The sequence below is a fragment of the Equus caballus genome, chromosome 1 (genome assembly GCF_041296265.1).
Source record: "Equus caballus isolate H_3958 breed thoroughbred chromosome 1, TB-T2T, whole genome shotgun sequence".
Lineage (NCBI taxonomy): Eukaryota > Metazoa > Chordata > Mammalia > Perissodactyla > Equidae > Equus > Equus caballus.
Genome location: NC_091684.1, coordinates 12,180,529 through 12,201,823, shown reverse-complemented (window position 1 = coordinate 12,201,823; position 21,295 = coordinate 12,180,529).

Sequence of the window (21,295 nt, the reverse complement as noted above, 5' to 3'; positions counted from 1 at the left end):
GGGGAGAGAAAGGGTCCTAAATCTAGAACAGTTGGACAGAATGGGGTTTTTCAGTCCATCTGGAATCTTGGGCATCTGACTTTTCTGTGTTTGTCTTTATTGCTGGTGTTTATGTTGTGAAGGGTTTACTGAGGGCTCTTTGCTTATTGGAGTCTGTAATTTTTGGGATCCTTTATACACGCGGAGACTGTCAGAGCTCCTAGCTGGGGTTAGGGGATATCTTCCTGTCCCTAGTGCTTTCTTAAGTTCTGAAAAGAATCCCAAAGCTTCTAGAGTCCTTGAAAGTAGCTTGTTATCTGATGATTGAAGCACCCACACATACAGACACACACATGCCACAATAAATGGGCATCCAGCTTCTACCAGAGTAGCTCAGGCAACTTCCATCATCAGAGGCTGCTCCCTGAGAGGCATCTCATCCTTTACTGAGTTGAAATTGGTTTCCCTATAGCTTCCACCCACTTATCCTGGTTTTCTGTTTGGCATCTTAGTAAATAAAGAAGTTTGGTCTGTGTCAGGATGATGGCTCTTGGTTTGTCTTCCGTGACGAAATCAGCCTAGCTGGGTTCAAAAGGCATCTGTGGTTCAAATCAGACAGGTGGGACCGTTTTATAAATAAACTATTGAGGAAGGAAAATCGCTCACTCACTCATCCTATTCTCCTTTAGAATCCAGAATACCAAAAGACTTGACAAAGTTCCTTATCTCCTCATGTTTCTAACTGGTTAAGTTCTTCTTCAGCCCATCAAGGTATTCCTTAGACAGTAAGGATGTCAGAGCTAGAAGGAGAGATCAGAGAGCCCATTTTACAGGGAGGGGATACTGAGGCACAGACACCAAAAGTCTTGCCCAAAGTCACGCCCTTGGGAGTCAGCAAAGCTGGGAACAGAATCCAGGCCTCCTGTCTCCCAGACCCAGGCTTTTTTCTCTACCTCCTGTTGCCCTCTCATCAGTAAAAATGACGTTGGTCCAGAATCTGACCTTACATGACATTGGGTATGGAATTTTCCTATACACCTATGATGGCCGTATTTCCTGAACCAAAAGCGGGGGCACATTGACAACTGTCAGTGAGCTCGGGGAGCCAACGGAGAATATTTGACACTGGAACTCTTCCGAGTAAACCGAGGTGCACAGACACACCTCAGTGCATAGGAACAAGACAATAAACTCTACCTTGCCTACAGACCTCACAGGATTGCTATAAGAACAAGAGGCAATAAAGCTAAGAAAATGTGAGAGAAAATGCCAGAAACATTTCCCAAACTGACTGCCTAGGGGCTTTTCTCACTGTCCTGGCACCTGGAACAGCCTCCTCCCCTCCATCCACTGTCACATATTTAGGTTGTAGGATTGAGGTCAAATGCCAGAGCAGTTTCAGAGCGAGTCTCACGTGTATTCAAAGCTCAGCTCTGCCTTTTAGTAGTCATACGACCTAGAAGAAACTCTCTTTCTGAGACTTAGTTTCCTCATCTGTGAAATGAGGGTAGTAATTCGGGTTTTTTAAAATTTATTTTATTTATTTATTTATTTTGAGGAAGATTAGCCCTGAGCTAACATCTGCTGCCAATCCTCCTCTTTTTGCTGAGGAAGACTGGCCCTGAGTTAACATCCATGCCCATCTTCCTCTACTTTATACGTGGGACGCCTACCACAGTATGGCTTGCCAAGCAGTGCCATGTCCGCACCCGGGATCCGAACCAGCGACCCCCGGGCCGCCCAAGCAGAACGTGTGAACTTAACCACTGCGCCACCAGGCCGGCCCCATAATTGTTGTTTTTAAGAATTAAACTAGCAAATCCAAAATTCCTTTAAAATACACTGTAATTTCCCTCTGTGGATTATTTTCCTACTTAGTTAACAGCCCCCACACAGATCACACCAGCCTGCTGATGGTTGCCTTCATTTCTCAGCTCTTTGTTGGTAGTTCTAGTTCAGGCCCTGCCTTCAGACCATCTCCCGCTTAGACAGACAGCACTATCTGAGTCAGCGTAGTAAGGACAGGGGGCCGTGGGAGGCAAATGGAGAAAAAAATGAAGGAGTGAGGAAACGAATTCATGAAAAAAAATTCAACTCTGTATCCCGAGTGCCCAGCACACACAGGTACTTAATAAATATTTCTTACATCTGTAGAATAAAAACTAAAGACTAAACGTACAATGCAAAAGGGGCCTTTCGGGTTGGGGGGAAGCAGATGGACCCAGAGAAGAAGACACAACTGAGCTGAGTTTTGAAGGCTAAGTGAACCGACTCCAGTAGGCTGTTGGGGACAGATGAGAGGGTGGGGCTGTCCCGGAAACTACTTCATACAAAGGCAAGAGTGGGTAATGAAAATATACACAGAAGAGCCTTCAAGAATGTGTAGTCCAGGCCGCCACACAGGGCCTCACCCTCAGGAGGCCTCCACACTTGGTTTAATACTCTGCTGTTGCCATCTTGAAATTCTCAATACTTTTCAACAAAGGGTCGCACATTGTCATTTTACACTGTTCCTTGCAAATCATGTAGATGATTCTGAACACACAACAGTGCTTTTGCCACTTACCCCAGAAAAACATATATTATTTCAAACATCTGAGATGTTGATCCAGCCTGTTCATTTCCAGATTGAGTAAATTGAAGCAATGCTAAGAAATGAAACCCTAACGATGAAGACGAGAGCCATGATGGACAAGGCGGAGGGAAAGTAATTTGAATGTGATTTTCCTGGAGAGTCCCCTTGATGCAGGAAAACAGTTTGTACCAGGTGACACGTGAGCTATTTATTATAAGCCAGGATAAAGCAGAAACTCCTGTTATGGGATAAAAGCCATGGGGTTAGTTGTTTGGCGACATTCCAAGAAGCATCGAAAGGACAGTCACTCAAATGACCAGGATCCAAGGGGTTAACTTTTTACGCATAGAACAGTAGGGTCTCAAAGATGTTTTACATTGAACAAAACATACATGTATACACACATATGTATACACGTATATTCACAATATGACAGCCAGGGGGCCGGGCTTTCAAGCCTCTGTGTAAACATCACGGCTGACTTCGGAGTTCTGGAACTCTTACTCCTGCAAACCTTATACTTTATTTTCAAATGGCATCCCCCCTGCCAAGAAGTTACATTTTTTCCCTTCTTTAAATAAGCAGCAAGGGTAATGGCATGATGAAGAAATTTCATTTCTTCTGCTCAGCTTTTTCCATCCCAAACACGGCCTCCAGGAGGCCAGATGGCACCAAAGCAATTGCTAGTAAGTCAATACATCTGGCGACATTCCTGAAATGACAAATCTGATGGAGGAACGTCCAGCTCCTACACAAAGCCGCTTTTCAGAACATTTTCACTGGTACTTGTCTGCTATAAGCAGAACCTAATGTGTGAAAACAAAATAAAATTGAGCTCTTTCACCGCCCCGTGCTGAAGTTTCGTTTTCGCTGCTTTTATTAATGTAACTCTCTCCCTGCCCTGCTTCTGCACCTCGACCTGAAACCATGAGCGTTCTCTGCCTGACACTGAAGCCGCTCCACGGCCTCCAAGCACTGACTGTGTCGGAACTGCTGAGAGTTTAAAGCACACCACAATGACCCCATTGGTCTTTGTACTGCACGCTTCAAGCTCATTTAGGGAATTATCTGCAGCAAAGAACCAGTGAGAGAGGTGAGCTTAAGAAAGAATCGGAACCTGCCCCGCTACGCCAATCTTTTGCCAGTAGAGTTTATGAGTTAGGCCTTCTATGTGACCTCTGACCTTCAGCAGGACAACAATCTGTAAGGGAGCCGCTGGCATGACCACAAAATCTGATGCGATATGGCTAGGAAAAAAACAAAAAGAGGGCTGCCGGAATCTAAGGGTTTGTAAATCTTAAAGTCACTTCCCAAAAATCATTTGGGCAAGTTCACCCCATTCAAGCTATTTTCGGCCCCATCCTCAAGTGAAGTCTCAAGCTGGTATGGAAGTGGTCATCTGGTCTACTTCTCTAGCCAATGTTTCTTCATAATTCCATTCAACCAAAATTTATTGAGTACCAACTAGGTGTTAGACTCCAGGATATAGTAATAAGCAAGATATACCTAGTTTCTATTCTTGGAAGCTTAGCATCTTATAGGAGACAGATAATAAACAAGAAAACAAAGGAATATCTAGATCATTCCAGTAGAGACAAGCATAATGAAGAAAATAAACAGAGGGATATAATAGAAAGGGAGAGAGTGACTGGGCTGGCAAGGTGGGTGGTCTAGATAGAAAGACCAGGGAAGGCCTCCGACTCAAACCTAAAGGATGAGAAGGAGCCAGCCAGCCATGCAATGATTTCAGCAAAGAGCCTTCCAGGCTGAGCTGTTTGCGTCAAGCAGACACCCTAAGGAGGGAATGAGCTGGGCTCAAAGACCAAGGGACAGAATAAGCCAGGGGAGACAGCTGAAGGAGATGTCAAAGAGGAAGCTAAGGCTTTGTTGGCCGTGGAAGGGAGTTTGGATGTTACTCTAAATCAGTGGTTCTCAACTGGAGGCAATTTTGTCCCCCAGGGACATTTTTGGTTGTCACGACTGTGGGGTGGAGCAAGAGAGGGTGGTGCCACTGGCATCTAGTAGGTAGAGACCAGGAATACTACTAAACGTTGTACAAGGCACAGGACAGCCCCCACAACGAAAAATTATCTGGCCCAAAATATCAATAGTGTCGATGTTCAGAAACTCTGCTGTAAATGTGGTAGGAAAGCAATGGAAAGATTCAGAGAAGTGGCGTGATATTGCAAAAGAAAATTTTGGAAAGCAAAATATGATATAAAATTCAACACCAATCACCCTGAAATGTCAACTTGCCAAAGAGAACATTTGTTCTCCTTCTGGAAGAAAGCCTATAAACATCTCGGTGCCACATTCCCACTCCCCAAAAGTCCCCAAGCCCAGGTGCCATCAAAAAGCAAACTTCCTGGAGCAGTAGCCAGCTTGGCATCACTTCTTTTCTTGGCCCCATTGGCAGTGTTCCTCTGGAAAATGTGGCTTTGCTTCTCAATTGTAAGTGACATTCAAGCCACACACAGGTTGTCTAAAACTGTTGAAAATGTAAACGGCTGGATACTCTTTCAGGTTTACAACTTAGTTCTGGGGATGGACTCATGCTCTGGCAGTAATTCACAGGCAGGAAGTTTGTCCCCAGGGTTGAAAGGCAAGTTAAAAGTTTTGGCCATGGCCAGCCCATTGATTCCATTTAGTAAAAGAAGACAAGAGTCACTCTGAAACGTAGTCAACACCAGCCATGTTCTATTTCCTTACTTCAAGAATGTACAGATTTAGAATCATTCAATATCACCAGGACCTATTAATAAACTGAGGTGAAGATAATAAATGGCACTTCCTATTATGCTGTGTGAGTTTCCTTCTGTGGCTATTAATTTCCTACCAGATCCTTTCAAGCTAACTCTCCTCTGCTCTACCTCTCGTATTCCTTATTTCCTCCATCATAAAATATAGAAAACGTGTCCTCCACGTACTTGCTAATACGTTGCTGTGAAGCTGTTGCTTAATCATTTTATGTTGAATAGGCTATCCCCAACAACCAGCTTAGAAATCCCTTAAAAGTAGAACAAACATGTGGCCATCTTTGAAATGCTTTCCATCTAGCTGGGCTCCTCATACCATCCCCTTTCCTCCAGTTTTGCTGTGAAAGTGTTAAACTCTTTGTACAGTCCAGATATGTTTTATTAATATGGAGCACTTCTCTGTTTGAAGTCAAACTCTGGAAGAATTTACTAAAGTGCGTGGGGTATTTAGCATCTTAGTACTAAACAGAAAACATACTCAAAAGTCACAGCAGTTGGAGATTTGGATTATGGGTCCAGCGACATTGAAGTTACGGTGTAAAAATAGGAGCATATATCATTACATTTGACAGAAATTACCTTAGGATGCTCTTTGAAAGTCAAAAATGCAAGATTTGTAATGTTACAGTTCAAATTTTGCTAAAGGTGTGTTTCCTCAACTTTTCTCATCTGTTTCACAAAAATATTTAAGGTTGGTTTTGAATGCTACCACAATCCCAGTCTAAAAGTACAAGCTATGGCAAAACTATTCGAGAAAAATTTGTCAAGACCTAATAAAGTTGAAGACGTCCTTCCTTACACATTCCCCACTCCAAGAATTCCACGTCTGTGGACAGTCTCACCACGTGCACCGCCAAGTGCAACGTACAATGGCGTTTGTTACAGCTCTGCACACATAGAAACAACCAAATTGTCCCTCGGGAGGTGTATGGGTAAATAAACTACATTTTAGTCCTATAACAGAACTCCATTTATCAATTAAAGTGAACTAACTAGATTTACATATTTCAACACTATTCAGATAAAATTTAAAAGCACACGACTCTATTGCTTATGGACATATACACATACGGTTAAAACTGTACAAAAACAGGGGCTGGCCCCGTGGCCGAGTGGTTAAGTTCGCGCGCTCCGCTGCAGGCGGCCCAGTGTTTCGTTGGTTCGAATCCTGGGCGCAGACATGACACTGCTCATCAAACCATGCTGAGGCGGCGTCCCACATACCACAACTAGAAGGGCCCACAACGAAGAATATACAACTATGTACTGGGGGGGCTTTGGGGAGAAAAAGGAAAAAATAAAATCTTTAAAAAAAAAAACTGTACAAAAACAGACATAGGACTGACATACATCAAGTCCAAGGGTAGAACTGTGGTCTGGGGGCATGAATAATAGTAGTGACATGAACACTAAAAAATAAGTGACGTTTACATAATGTGTCGACTTTGAGAAGGTGGATACATAAAGGACTGAACTTCAGCTACATCTGTGATATGTTTGTTTTTTTAATTAAGATTATGATAGTTTACAATCTTGTGAAATTTCAGTTGTACATTATTGTTAGTCATGTTGTAGGTGCACCACTTCACCCTTTGTGGCCTCTCCCCACCCCTCCTTTCCCCTGGTAACCACCAATCAGTTCTCTTTGTCTATATGTTTAACTTCCACCTATGAGTGGAGTCATACAGAGATCGTCTTTCTCTATCTGGCTTATTTCATTTAACATAATATCCTCAAGGTCCATCCATGTTGTTGTGAATGGGACGATTTTATCCTTTTTTATGACTGGGTAGTATTCCATTGTATATATATACATCACATCTTCTTTATCCAATCATCAGTTGATGAGCACTTAGGTTGCTTCCACGTCTTGGCTATTGTGAATAATGCTGCAATGAACATAGGGGTGCATGGGACTTTTGGAATTGCTGATTGCAAGTTCTTTGGATAGATACCCAGTAGTGGGTTAGCTGGGTCATAAGGTATTTCTATTTTTAATTTTTTGAGAAATCTCCATACTGTTTTCCATAGTGGCTGCACCAGTTTGCATTCCCACCAACAGTCTATGAGGGTTGCTTTTTCTCCACAACCTCTCCAACATTTGTCACTTTTTGTTTTGGATATTTTTGCCATTCTAACAGGTGTAAGGTGACATCTTAGTGTAGTTTTGATTTGCATTTCCCTGATGATTAGTGATGATGAGCATCTTTTCATGTGGCTATTGGCCATCTGCATATCTTCTTTGGAGAAATGTCTGTTCATGTCCCCTGCCCATTTTTTGATGGGGTTGTTTGATTTTTTTGTTGTTGAGCTGTGTGAGTTCCTTATATATTATGGAGATTAACCCTTTGTTGGATAAATCTTTATTTCTTTTTAATAGGATCTGAAGCTAATTTGACAATATTTGCTCTTGATGTTGGCGTGTATAAGTAATTGTTTTGCTGTTTTCTGTGCTCCTATATCTTTTGAAAGGAATAATAGTTGAAGTTTTCAAGTGTTTTAAAGCTCAAACTAAAATCGAGTTTTAAATGCTGCTGTTTTACTATCCTAGAGCAAAAAGAATACCTCTACTGATAATAATTTCTACTTCCCTAGTCACTTCAGCCCCAGATTCCATAAATTATCATATTTACCCCAGCATATCGCTTCTACCTGAAAACTAATCTAGAAAGCCCAATTATCAATTCTGAAGATGCTCAGCCTACAAAATAAGTGATTCGTGGGAAAGGCATCTGAGAAAGCACAAAACCTGGGTTTCCTTTTGACTTTTTAAAAGCAGGGTGAGCAAAACCTCCCCCTAAATGATGCAGAACTATGGTCCTGACATCATGGGGCACAATAATCCCAATAGCAATATTAATAACAACCAGCAGCATGGTGAGCCCCTGCTGTGTGCCAGGTCTTGGCCCAGATGCTTTGCCTTCATTAAGCATGTAAGCCACACACCAGCCGGGACAGTCCTATAACTATCCTTCTGTCACAGGTAGGGAAACTGAGGCACAGAAAGGTTAAGTCACTTGTCCAGGGTCACACAGCTGGTAATGGTGACAAAATTCTACTGATGATTCTATCAGGATATTAGCCACAACACCTCTCATCCCTTCCATTCACTCTGAGCCATAACTAAATAGGTTAAACTGTTGACTGCATCCGTTAGTATTTTATCTATCACAATATTATAGAAAGCTAGCCAAAAGCAAGGATTTGAGTTCCGCCATGCTGACCCTGACCTGTCCGTCCTGCCGGTGTTTGGAGCACAGGTTCATTTTTTTCACAACCATCTCCAGACTCCGGTCTAGATCAACACAAGGGTTAAGCTCTATAGCTCAGTGTAGGGCAGGATGGAGGGCGGCTCCGCCCCTAAGCATCGGAAAGGAGAGTAGTACCAGAGAGGGAAGGGGTCCCAACTTTTAATCCAGATGATGCCAAACTGTCGTGTCACATAACCCACTGGAAATGCCCAAATAGTGGTCATATCAAGTCCAAATACCATGGCTCCACATGAGGACGGGGAAAGGGAACAAATTTGGGCTGGCCCACACTTTGGCCTTAAAAATAATAATAGCAGCGGGGGCCGGCCCAGTGGCATAGTGGTTAAGTTTGCGCACTGGGCTTTGGCGGCCCAGGGTTCACAGGTTCAGATCCAGGGCACAGACCTATGCACTGCTTATCAAGGCATGCTGTGGCAGGCATCTCACATACAAAATAGAGGAAGATGGGCACGGATGTTAGCTCAGGGTTAATCTTCCTCACCCAAAAAAATAAATAAATAATAGCAGGGGACCAGCTCCCTGGCGTAACAGTTAAGCAAACTGTGCCCCACTTCGGCAGCCCAGGTTCACGGGTTTGGATCCTGGGCGCAGACCTACACCGCTCATCAAGCCATGCTGTGGTGGCAACCCACACATAAAATAGAGGGAGATTGGCACAGATGCTAGCTCAGGGCTGATCTTCCTCAAGCAAAAAAAGAGGAAAATTAGCAACGGATGTTAGAGGGAATCTTCCTCACCAAAAAAACCCCCCACAATAACAATAATAATAGTAGCTGCCATTTATTGGGCCCTTGCTATGTCCCAGGCACTGTACTGGGTCTATGCCTTACCTCATCTCCCTTAATCATACAAAAACCTGTGAGTTTGCCATCATTATCTTCACGTCACAGACGAAAACTGCAGCTCAGAAGGTTAAATAATTTGCAGAGCGTCACAGTGGCAGGGCTGGGATTCAGTCAGTTTCTCTGGTCCCAAAGCCACGCTCCTTCCACCACACCTTATTGCCTCTCCCTTGTGAGGCACTGAGTCAAATAGTGTCCCCAAAAGAGACGTGCCCGAGTCCTAACCCCTGGTGCCTGTGAATCTGACCTTATTTGGAAATAGAGTCTTTGCAGCCATAATTAAGTTAAGGATCTCCAGATGAGATCATCCTGGATTTAGGGTGGGCCCTCAATCCAATGACTGGTGTCCCTATAACAGAAAGGAGATTTGACACCCACAGACACAAGGGAGAAGGCCATGTGAAGATGCATGCAGAGACTGAAGTTAAGTTGCCACAAGCCAAGGACTGCCTGGATCCACCGGAAGCTGGAGACAGGCGTAGAACAGATACCTTCCAGAGTGTCCAGAAGGAGCCGGCCCTGGGACACCTCGCTTTCAGACTCCTAGCCTCCGGAGCTGTGAGAGAATACCTTTCTGTTGCTTCTAGCCGTCAGATTTGTGGTAGTTTCTTGCCGAGGCTCTAGCAAACTGACACTCAGCTGTTACAGGCCCTGGGAACTTTAGAGTTCCATCATGAAATCCTACAGACAACCATTGAAATAAGCATCCAGCGCAACAATTGAAGTCCTAGCTGGCTCTTAACAAGAATGCCCCTAATTCTGCTCTTCAGACTCTCAAAGGCAAGTGAGAACACAATAGAAAGTGGGCGTTCCATAAAGAGCTTGCAGTTTCTGCACAAGAGAGTTACAATTTGATATAGTCTGGGGCTCTGTTTTCAAAGGACAGAGTACCCAGGTGGGGCGAGTCAGTTTTATGAGGCTATCTGCTAAGATGCACCATCACAAACAGATCTCTCATGCCATCTCCTCTCCAGACCAAAGAGGGGGGAAATACGATTATTTGTAAGCACTATGACACACTTTCCTCACACCACATTCTAGAATCTTCAGTTAGGTGGCCTTTGAATTCCAGCAAATTCACATGGCAAAACATCCTTGCTTTGTGCCGAGCTCCACACTGTCAAAAAAAAGAAAATGCAAGACGAGTCTGATTTCCATGGTCGGACCACGTGGCCCACTTGGAATTTGCTTCTAAGAAAACAGTTCAAGTCACCCCAGGCTCTACCTCCACTGGGATCTGGGTTATCACCTCATTGGTGATTTTGCCGAAACTAGTTCTTTCAATTTAGAGCCCAGAGCTCTCCTTCAGGGCCCTCCCTCATTCCCACACAAACCTCTCCTGAGTCTATCTTCCCCCTTCTTGATGTATCTGTGAATGCCTTGAGAGCGATGGCTGACCAGCTCACCTTCTCTGTCCCCGTTGCCACACTCCAAAGTCTAGAGGAAAGCATGGGCTGGCTGTGGCAGTCCAGGAGATCTTAGCCTGCGTTCACAGGGTGCACAGGGTCCGTGAACTGGGACGGGCAAAACAGTACATCTGTATCTTCCCTAACCTCTATCTGAAATTTGGCATTTCCTGTAATTATGAAAGTAGGCAGCAAACCATGGTAACATTAGTAAGATTCAGTATCGAAAATACTTAATATCACATTAAAGTTGTTGCAGATCTCACGATTTCATTTATACCCATCACTATCCTAAAGTTACATTAATGAGTAAACCTGCCTCTAGTTCTTATTATTCAATGTCCTAATTCAAGGTACATATATTATGATTTTTTTTTTTTAGGAAGATTAGCCCTGAGCTGACTACTGCCAGTCCTACTCTTTTCGCTGAGGAAGACTGGCCCTGAGCTAACATCCCTGCCCATGTTCCTCTACTTTATCTGTGGGACGCCTACCACAGCATGGCTTGCCAAGCGGTGCCATGTCCATACCCGGGATCCGAACCAGCAAACCCCAGGCCGCCAAAGCGTAACATGCGAACCTAACCGCTGCACCACCAGGCTGGCCCCATATATTATGATTTTTAAAATTTTTTTGGTAATTTTATTTTGGTATAATCAGTTTCCCTTATGATCTTGGGTGCTTTGTTTCATGCATTAAAGACATTATTCTGAGGCTGCCAAGGAGATCCATGGCACAAAAATAGGTTAAGAACCCCCTCACCAAACAGACCCGTGGCCCAACCTCAGCATGCAGGCACCATGCAACTCTCAGGGCTTCTCTTTAGCTGCACCCCATTCCCCTGACCTCTGGCCTCAGAATGAGTCTGACATTTTGCTTCCTATTGTTTACGTCATCAAGACAATCTCATTTTTTTGTTTCCCAAATATAGAATGATATCATAATATTGAATGTGCCTTTTTGTTTGTTTGTTTGTTTAGTGAGGAAGATTGTCCCCGAGCTAACATTTGTGCCCATCTTCCTCTATTTTTTGGATGTGGTTTGCCACCACAGCATGGCTTGATTAGCGGTGTGTAGGTCTGCGCCTGGGATCCAAAACTGCAAACCCCAGGCTGCCAAAGCAGAGCCTGTGAACTTAACTACTACGCCACTGGGCTGGCCCTGGAATACGCTTTTTTTTAAAAACTCATGGCCACGTCTACCCACCTTGTAACAGAGATCATGTTACAACCCCTGGCCCCTACTCACTACTATCTTCAGGTCCGTCCAAACCTACCACCCCCCACCACCACGTCTCCAGCCCACCCAGCATCAAGCTGCCCCTTCTACATCATTCAGACTCCCTGCATGAATCATCTCCACTCTGCTCCCACTGCTGGCCCACTGTGATTTCCATAAGTAACCTCATAACTCCCACCCCCTTCCATTGAAGATCTCCTCGTTCTGTGTCCTCACTCTAATACTGCCTACAGAATAAAGTAGAGACTGCTCAGGATGGTAGGAAGACCTTTTAAAAGCTACACAGTGTCACCCTCTCACGCATCCACACTTTCCCACATCAGCATCTCAGAGACCTGATTCGGCCTTCTCTGTGCCTTTTCCACCTGCTCGAGTTCCCCGCACACCACCTATCAAAGGCACACCTGCCCCCAAGGCCCGACTCCCATCCCCACTGTACCAAAAAGACTTCCCCAATCTCCTCCGTTGGAATTAATCTCTCCTTCCCCAAACCCCCTAACCCTGTGGGCACACCCTCCCACCAGCACCTGTACAGTTTGCCAGGCTTCATACAGCAGAATCACCACCTAAGTCAAATAACTTCCATCAACTCTGCATCAAACAAAGAGTACGTATTCACGAGAACAAGAACAATGAGACAATACAGGAAATTTCCCCTGCCGGTCCACTCTCGAGGCAGATGCATCTCAGAGGGAACGTGCGGAAGGACATACGCATCTGTTGTCCTCATGTGCCTCTTATACTGTGGGCATCTTCCTTCTCCGGGAATCATTCTAGCGTTTAAAGGCCTGTGCTTTTAGAACCACGTGGCCCCAAATACAAGCCAACTTCTCTATCTGGAACGTAAATGAAAGAGCAGTAATCTTTTCTGGTGCTAGAGAAATCACAGGCTGAGCTGGACCTGTTGAAATGACACTTAGCTTGATCTTGTTTTGACTCTATGCAGTTTTTGTCTGTGGACTAACTTTAGAACCTCAGCTACTTCTGAGATGTGGCTCCCTCTCTTATCAATTTGCAGCCTCCCCCAGACTTTGAGCCCCGGGAGCACAGAGATGTGTCATTCATCTCTAAGCCCCCTACCAGACTTAGCATCTTGAAAGTGAACAATAATATTGGGTGCCTCAAACTGAGGAAAGAGATCAAAAATGTAAACGGTACCCATTGAATAAACTGTAATATTATTTAATTCCTCTTTTCTGAACATGGAGACCTCCTAAAGATACTTTCAAAAATATCCATTCTCAACAACAAAATTGTCAACTTCCTAAAATTCCCAAATCTGATATTTCGGGTTTTTTTCTTGTGCCATCATATCAAGCATTACAACTTCTTGATAAACATACTGATTAAGCCTGGCATTGATCCCTTGTTAGAAGTTTTGAACTCATTTTTAAACTAGGTTCTTGTCTACCTGCCACCTGTCTTTAAAATGTCATGCTCTCATTTATTTCAAGCCTCTGGTCTAAAAGAAAAGTGAACCAAATAACAATTACAATGAAATATCACTACATTAATTGCGAAAGGAAATGAGCTTTAAACAAAGTGAATGCTGCAGGCAATGAGTTGCCCCGCTGTGTTCTGTGAATTTCAAAGGACGGAATAGAAGATTGGAAGAGATCGATATCAAGGCAGAAGTGATCTGCAAGAGTCATAAATAAAGATGTCTTTCAAGGTCCACTAACCGCTAATCACATCTTGGTTTAAAACTAGCAGAACAGCTCCTGGGCTGTTCGAAGGGGCGGCCATTGGGCTCATCCTGAAAATCAAATGGGGTGGTCCTGGATTTGTTTCCTGTAGATGAAACCTCATTGTTTTGGTTGCTGATTTGGGGGACGGAGGGTCCTGCTGAGGGCTTAAGCACGTGCTCTGTAGTGTGGACTGGACAGCTCCCTTCAAACCTGCAATTACACGGTTCATAATAGTGCAGACTCTGCAGAGAGAAACAACAAAAGGGAACAGGATAGATGTCATTCCTGAAAAGAGCTTGCTGGCTGCCCCAGGACAGATTACACAGCTGAGTTACACCTTGCTACAGAGTTGGATTTCTAGGCCTTGAGCTGTAGCCCCAGGCCTCATGGCCAAAGCCTTCCTCAGCTTTCGGAATTAAAAAACAAACAAAACAGAAAAAAAGGCGTGACTTTTAATGACTAGAGAAGGGTCCTCCAGCCTCATCACAACCAGTCAGTCCTAACAGCTGAAACTATTCAACAAACACGTCCACAAACCCACTTTCTGGGATGGCCTAGCCTTGTCACTCAAAGTGTGGTCCATAGATGCATCACCAGCATCGCCCTCAATTAGAAGCCTGCTGGAAATGCAGACCCTCAGCCCTCTCCCCTCCCCCACTCAGACCTACCGAGTCACGATCTGCATGTTGACAAGATTCCTGAGTAATATGCAGACACATTGGAATTTTAGCAGCATGACACAGAACAGCTGTTCTCACCGCCAGCTGCATATGAGAATCACCTGGGAAGTTTTGTGGCGATTGTTTAATGTTGATGTCCGGGCTCCAACTCCAGAGATTCTTAATGGACTTGGGTGAGGTGCAGGCATCAGTTGAAAAAAAAATACACACACAAAATTGCCTGAAAGATGATAAGTCCAGATAAATATTTGCTGGACGAACTGAAGGAATGACCTAACCAAACAATATACTCTGTCACTGAAACACTGCCTCTGCCTGCATCCCCTAATTTGACGAAGGAGGAGGCAGAAAATTAGGAGACCAAGACGGGCTTTAAAGAACAGTGGCTTTCAAGTGCTGAGATCAAATTTATTTTTCTTTTTTTAACGGAAAACTCAACATGGATCCTTAGAGTTAGAACCCCAGACTTAGAGACTGAAAGTTTAAAAAAATCTTTAAATCCACCCTGTCTCAAGACAATTAATTGGCCCTTTGCCTCAGTTTCTCACCTGCACAGAAGAGAATTCATTTAACTACTCTCTAGGAGCAAGTCTTATCAAGAGCCTACCATGTCTTCCAGCTCAAGCAACTGTGCTCCCGTGAGGCGGACTGCCATGCCTCGGAGGCCCCTGGTGAGCAAACATCTGTGGATCATATGCAATTGCTCACTGGGCGTGTGAATATGAGATGGCTATAAAAATTAGTTATAAATCATTGGGGGTGTGAGTCACCTGGCTGGCAAGACCATTGCAGGACTCCTGTGACACAGTGAGGAGTGCAGTCCATTTCCAATAATGGCCTGATCCAGACTGTTGATGCCCCACCTGGAAATCTAAACTGAGATTAAACAGGGTCAATCTTGGTCTGGGAAATGGCTTTCTACCTATGATCCAAACCTAGAGGCAATAAAAGCTTGACAGATTTGGATACACAAAAGTAAAAGAGAAATCTTTATGGTGTTACTTGTCATGCAGAGTCAATCAACTGACAAACTGGGAGAAAATATTCACAATATATACCATAGACAAAGGGCTAATATCTTTAAAATATAAAGACCTCCTAAAACTTGCAGGACAGAGGAATAAAACCCAATAGGAAAAAAAAAAAGGAAAAATGCAAGAACAGACAATTCACAAAAAAGATCTAACAATGACCCTCAAACAAATGAAAACTCATGCAAACTCACTTATACTTTTAAAAATTCAAATTAAAACATTCCTGAGATACCATTTCTCACCTACCAGACTGGCAAAAATTTCAAAATTTGGCAACATATTCTACAGTTGAGGCTGTGGGAAAATAGCCACACTCATACACTTCTGGTGAGAAATGCAAATTGGTATAACCCTTCTGGAGAGAAATTTAGCAATACTTAATGAAATTGCAGAAGCACTCATTTTTCTACCCAGCAATCCTACTTTCTAGGAATCTAACCCTAAGATATACTTCCAACAATGTGAAAATATGTATGCACAAGATCATTTATGGCAGCATTTGTAATTGCAAAATATTGGAAGCAACCTGAAAGTTTATATGCAGGAGAGTTGAATAAGCTATGGTACATCCACACACTGGAGTACTGTGCAACTATTTAAAAAAAGAATGAGGAAGATCTCTACATGGAATGATTTCTGGAACATACTGTTAAGTGAAAAAGCAAAGCACAAGAGTCTCTATAGTGTGGTATCCACCATATAGAAAAATATTTTTAAAAAAAGGAAGGGGTGTGTGTATTCGTGTGCTGGGTGCTGTAACACAATACCACAAACCGACGGGCTTAAGCAACAGAAATTTATTGTCCCTCAGTTCTGGAGGCCAGAGTCTGAGATCAAGCGTCCAAGCGTTGGTTCCTTCTCAGGGCGTGAGGGGGAATCTGTTCCACACCTCTCCCCTGGCTTCTGGCGGTTTGCTGGCAATCTTTGACATTCCTTGGCTTGTAGGCGCATCGCCACAGTCTGTCTTCATCTTCACGTGGTGTTCTCCCAGCGTGTGTGTCCCCGTCCAGGTTTGCCCTGTGTAGAAGCCCAGTCATTGGATCAGGGCCTGGTCTAAGGACTGCATCTTGACTAATTACATCTGCAATGACCCTATTTCCAAATGAGGTTACATTCTGAGCTACTGGGGGTTAGGAGGTCAACATATAAATGTGTGGGGGGGCATAATTCAACCCATAAAAAGAACTGAAAGAGAATATATGCTCATGTGTCTGCTCATTTGTGAGGGAAAGAAAATGAGGGGGGGAAAAACCCAAAGAGACTGTTAACCAGGGATAGGTGAAACAGGTGGGAAAAACTGCCAGCGGCAGGGAGCAGCACAGGGTACCAGGGACAAGGAGGGGGTCACACTTCTAGAATTTTTTTTTTTTTTTTTGCATAGCACTTAATCTGAGAACCGCAGTCATGTTTCAAATGCTCTTCCCATCCCGAAAAAATAAACAAAACCAACCAAGGTGTGCAAGGAATCCAAATTGTAACAAAAGAGCCCAGCTGTATTACAAATAAAATAATATAACCACACTGAGGAGACCGAGAAGAACCTAAGGAACTTTGGAAAACTATCCTGACCAGAAGCCGTAAGGCTGAAGACAAAAAGAACCGGACGTAAATGCTGTAATCTTGTTAGCAAATGTGTTTCTCAGAGCGGTGGGGGTAGCAATTTCAAATTACTTGAGTACCTATTAGCATTGAACAAACAAGCACAGAACAGATAAGAGGCAGGTTTCTTATTGTTAGAGAAAGAAGTTACAAATAAGGAAAGATGGAAGCCTAGAGAATACACCCCATGGTGTTGAACTGGAATCAAAGGCGTTAATAAGAACTGTGATATTATGACAAAATAAGAAATATACATTTGATATTCATCCCCAGTTCCTGGCACAAGAGCTTCTAAAATCTTTGGAATTCCCTGAGTGACAGAGGTGAGCGGAGCATCTTTTGAAATTCATAATAAGCCCCTTTCAAGCATACCTGAGTTTATGCTAATGAGGTGACTCTTGGTGGGTTCCTAGTAGCTTCTAGATGAGGGTTGGTTGCCAGAGAAGGCAATCATGTGACTAGAGGATTGGAACTTTCAGCCCCATCCACACACCTCTGAGGAGAGGAGAGCAGCTGGAAATTAAGTTAATCACCAGTGGTCAACGATTCAATCAATCATGCATACATAATGGAATCTCCATGAAAACCCTAAGTGTCGGGGTTCATAGAGCTTTCAGGTTGGTGAACACACGGAGGTGCTAGGAGGGCAGTGCACCCAAGAGGGCATGGAAACACCCCCAGCCCACCCCCATGCCTTGCCCTATGTATCTCTTCCATTTGGCTGTTCTGAATCGTATCCTTTATAACAAACTAGTAATAGTAAGTAAGTGCTTTCCTGAGTTCTGTGAATCATTCTAGCAAATTACAAAACCTGAGGAGCAGGTCGTGAGAATCCCTGATTTATAGCCCGTCAGTCAGAAGTACCCGGGGTCCAGACCCGTGACCGGAGTCTGAAGTGGGGGCAGTCTTGTGGGACTGAGCCCTTAACCTGTGGGGTCTGTACTAACTCCAGGTGGTTAGTGTTAGAATTGAATTGAATTGTAGGACTCCAAGTTGGTGTCCAGCGAGCTGGAGAATAAATGGGGGGGGGGGGGGGAGGAGGATCCAGTTTTGGTGTCAGAAGTGTTGTGAGGAGAAGGCGGATCATATAACTCATAGTATTTTATCCAAAGACACAGAGATATAGAAGTATAGATGTATGCATATGCATGGATTAGTAGACGTACATACATTTCCTAGCTCTGTCCACGGAGAGAGCCTGGATGCAGACACTCCAGTAGCACTGAGCACACAGCACTCAGATGCTGGGTTTCTAAACCTCATTCTCCAATAAAAAGAACAAGAGTTTCTTGGAGAAATGATTGATTCCAGGCCTGGGACAGGGAAAATACAGGACAAGCCTGGAACATCATGTGGTATCATGAAAGGAAGTGCTTAAAAAAACAAAATGGGAGCTTGTCAAAAAACAAAACAAAACAAAAACCCCTAAAGGAGCTCCTAATGTCCGAAGGGAGAACAATTTGAGCAGCAAAATAAAAAATGATAGTATTGGATTTTAACCCATAAAATAAATACTTGTGTCCGCCATGGGCTGAATCGTGTTCCCCGAAAGTCACGATATTGAAGCCCTCGACCCCAATGTGATCATATTAGGAGAAAGGACTTTCAGCAGGTAATTTAGCAGTAAAATGAGGTCATGAGGGTGGGATCCTAATCCGATAAAATTGCTGGCCTTATAAGAAGAAAAGAACACTTCTCTCCAACCCCTGCAGGCGCCAAGGAAAGGCCGCGGGAAGACACAGCGGGAAAGGGGCCATCTACAAGCCAGGAGAAGGATCCTCCCCAGAAAATGAATCTGCCAGCACCTTGAGCTTGGACTTCCAGCCTCCAGAACTGTGAGAAAGAAATGCATTATTTAAGCCACGCAGACTGTGGTATTCGTTATGGCTGCCAAGCTGACTAAAACAGTGTCCATATTGACGTAAATAATATAATGAATAAACAAATGGGAGAGAAGGGACAGCTCTGCCTTACAAAACTGTAATTAATAAATGTAGAAGGAAAGAGGGAAATAGAAAATCACCATTATGGCAGATGCCACAGTAGTAACTGTTTTTGACAAGATCTCTGATGGGTGCTAAAATTAGTGAGTGGAAGTTTGAGAAGAAGCTGTATATTTGCTTCATCTCAAAGTATCTCTCCTAAGATATTGATTAGTTACAAAAGGAGAGAGAGGAACTTTACTGCAGACACCACCCTAACCAAGTGATCAAGGTTCATTTCACCAGTAACCATCCACACTGATCTCAGGAACCCCTTGATAGGACGCACTGAGAAGAACAGAACGTAATTTCCATGGTATTTGTCCCAAAAATGCACAACATTCTAATCATCAGAAAACATCAGACAAACCCAAACTGAGGGACATTCTACAAGATAACTGACCAATACTCTAAAAATGTCAACGTCACAAGAGAAGGAAACACAGAAGAGCTGTCACCAGATTGGAGGAGACCGAAGAGAAATAACAATTAGATGTAACATGGAATCCTGAATAGGACCCTGGAACAGAAAAGAACATTCATGCAAAAACTGGGCGAATTCTAATAAGACCTGGAGTTTGGTTAATTGCATGATTCCAGTGTTTATTTCCTGGTTTTGATCTTTATACTGTGGTTATATAAGACACCAATATTAGGAGATGCTGGGTGACAGGTATATGAGAACTCTCTGCACTATTTTGAAACTCATCTGTAAGCCTAAAATTAGCTCAAAATAAAAAAAAATGGGGGAAAAAGAAGTTAAAAACTGATCAAGCTTGGCCACATCATCCATTTAACTTACCATGAAATGTTTAGAGCCTCAATAACTCTTATCTGGACTATTCCATCCATCTCCCCACACTACCCCCGGGACTGTCTTCCCAGGGAACAAACATGGTCAACAACCCACCCCAGCTTAATAGCTTTTTGGTGTTAGGTATTTGGTGTTAGGTTTGATGTTGAGTATCTTGGGCAAGATACTTCCAACACAAATTTTCTATACAAATGAAACTTTTATTACTAAACCCACCCTCCTCATGGTCACCCGTTCAGTAGGAAAGGACACAAATTCATAAATTGATATAATTAATATGAGCTATAACCTTTCACACCAGGAAGCTCCACCCACCCCCAGTGGGCAGCCCTTGCCCTCAGGACTCCCACCACACTCAGTTCTTCGTCACTCCCCGCCGTGACCAGAGCTTCCTCTCTCTCCACACCGTGGTCTGAAATGCCTTTTCCTTCAGCGGTTCTCTCTTGCTCTTTCAACATCCAGGAGAGATTTTCCTCAGAAAAACCTTTCCCAACAGCCCCCAGGCAGAGTTAGCCTTACCTTTTCCTGGTCTACCACAATTCTCCCAGAACCTGTTCATACTGATTCTACGACATTATATTCTGAACGTCTGCTCCCCGGGCTGGCTCCCCAGGCAGACTAAGCTCTGTGGAGACCATGAATCTTATCAAACCAGACCCGGGTTGTGACAGGAAACACCTATGTTCCCCAGCCCCCGACGCACAAGGGTCTTAGCGCTGGGCCAAGCTCACCATTAGGCTGACCTGGGATGTGGGGTCCAGGGCTCGGGAATGCTTGGGCTTCCAATACCCCTGGTCCTCGCCCCCTTCGTGGCTTCCCCATTCTGATCATAGACACTTTGCTCCTCAGCAGCCTAAGCTGCTCCAGTTTTCCAGTCTTTATTCCAATAATATGGGGACTCTGATTTGCTATGCCCCATCCACCGCCCGGGAACTAGAATCCTGGCCCCAAGCCTCCAGTGGAAGCTGTAGCTCTGTTTTTCTTGTGGCCAAGGAATCACCATGCCCAGGTACCCCCTACCTCTCTGGATCAGCCCATTGCTGCACAGCACCCCTCCCCCATTCCCCACTGCCTCCCACCCCAGCCCCCCACCCTGCCCCGCTTCTTCTGGGATAGTGCTATCCAGAATTCAGGCTTTGTTACCCAAGTCCACTAGCTCAGTGTTTCCCATAGAGTAGGAAAGAGCTCCAAAATCCATAAAACATCGAAATGAATACAGTTACAATATAAATGTTACAAAATATTCACATCTTCAGCCATGCTTTAACATTAATTTTTCCTCATTATGATTGCTTTGCTCCCCACTCCCAATAAGGAAGTCCTAGAGTCACACAAGCCAATTATTATCTAACAGCCCGCCCCTGTCAACAACCTGCAGCTTCTCTCTCCTTCCTCTGCCCTCCCTGCTAAGTGAGCCACTGTGAGAGAC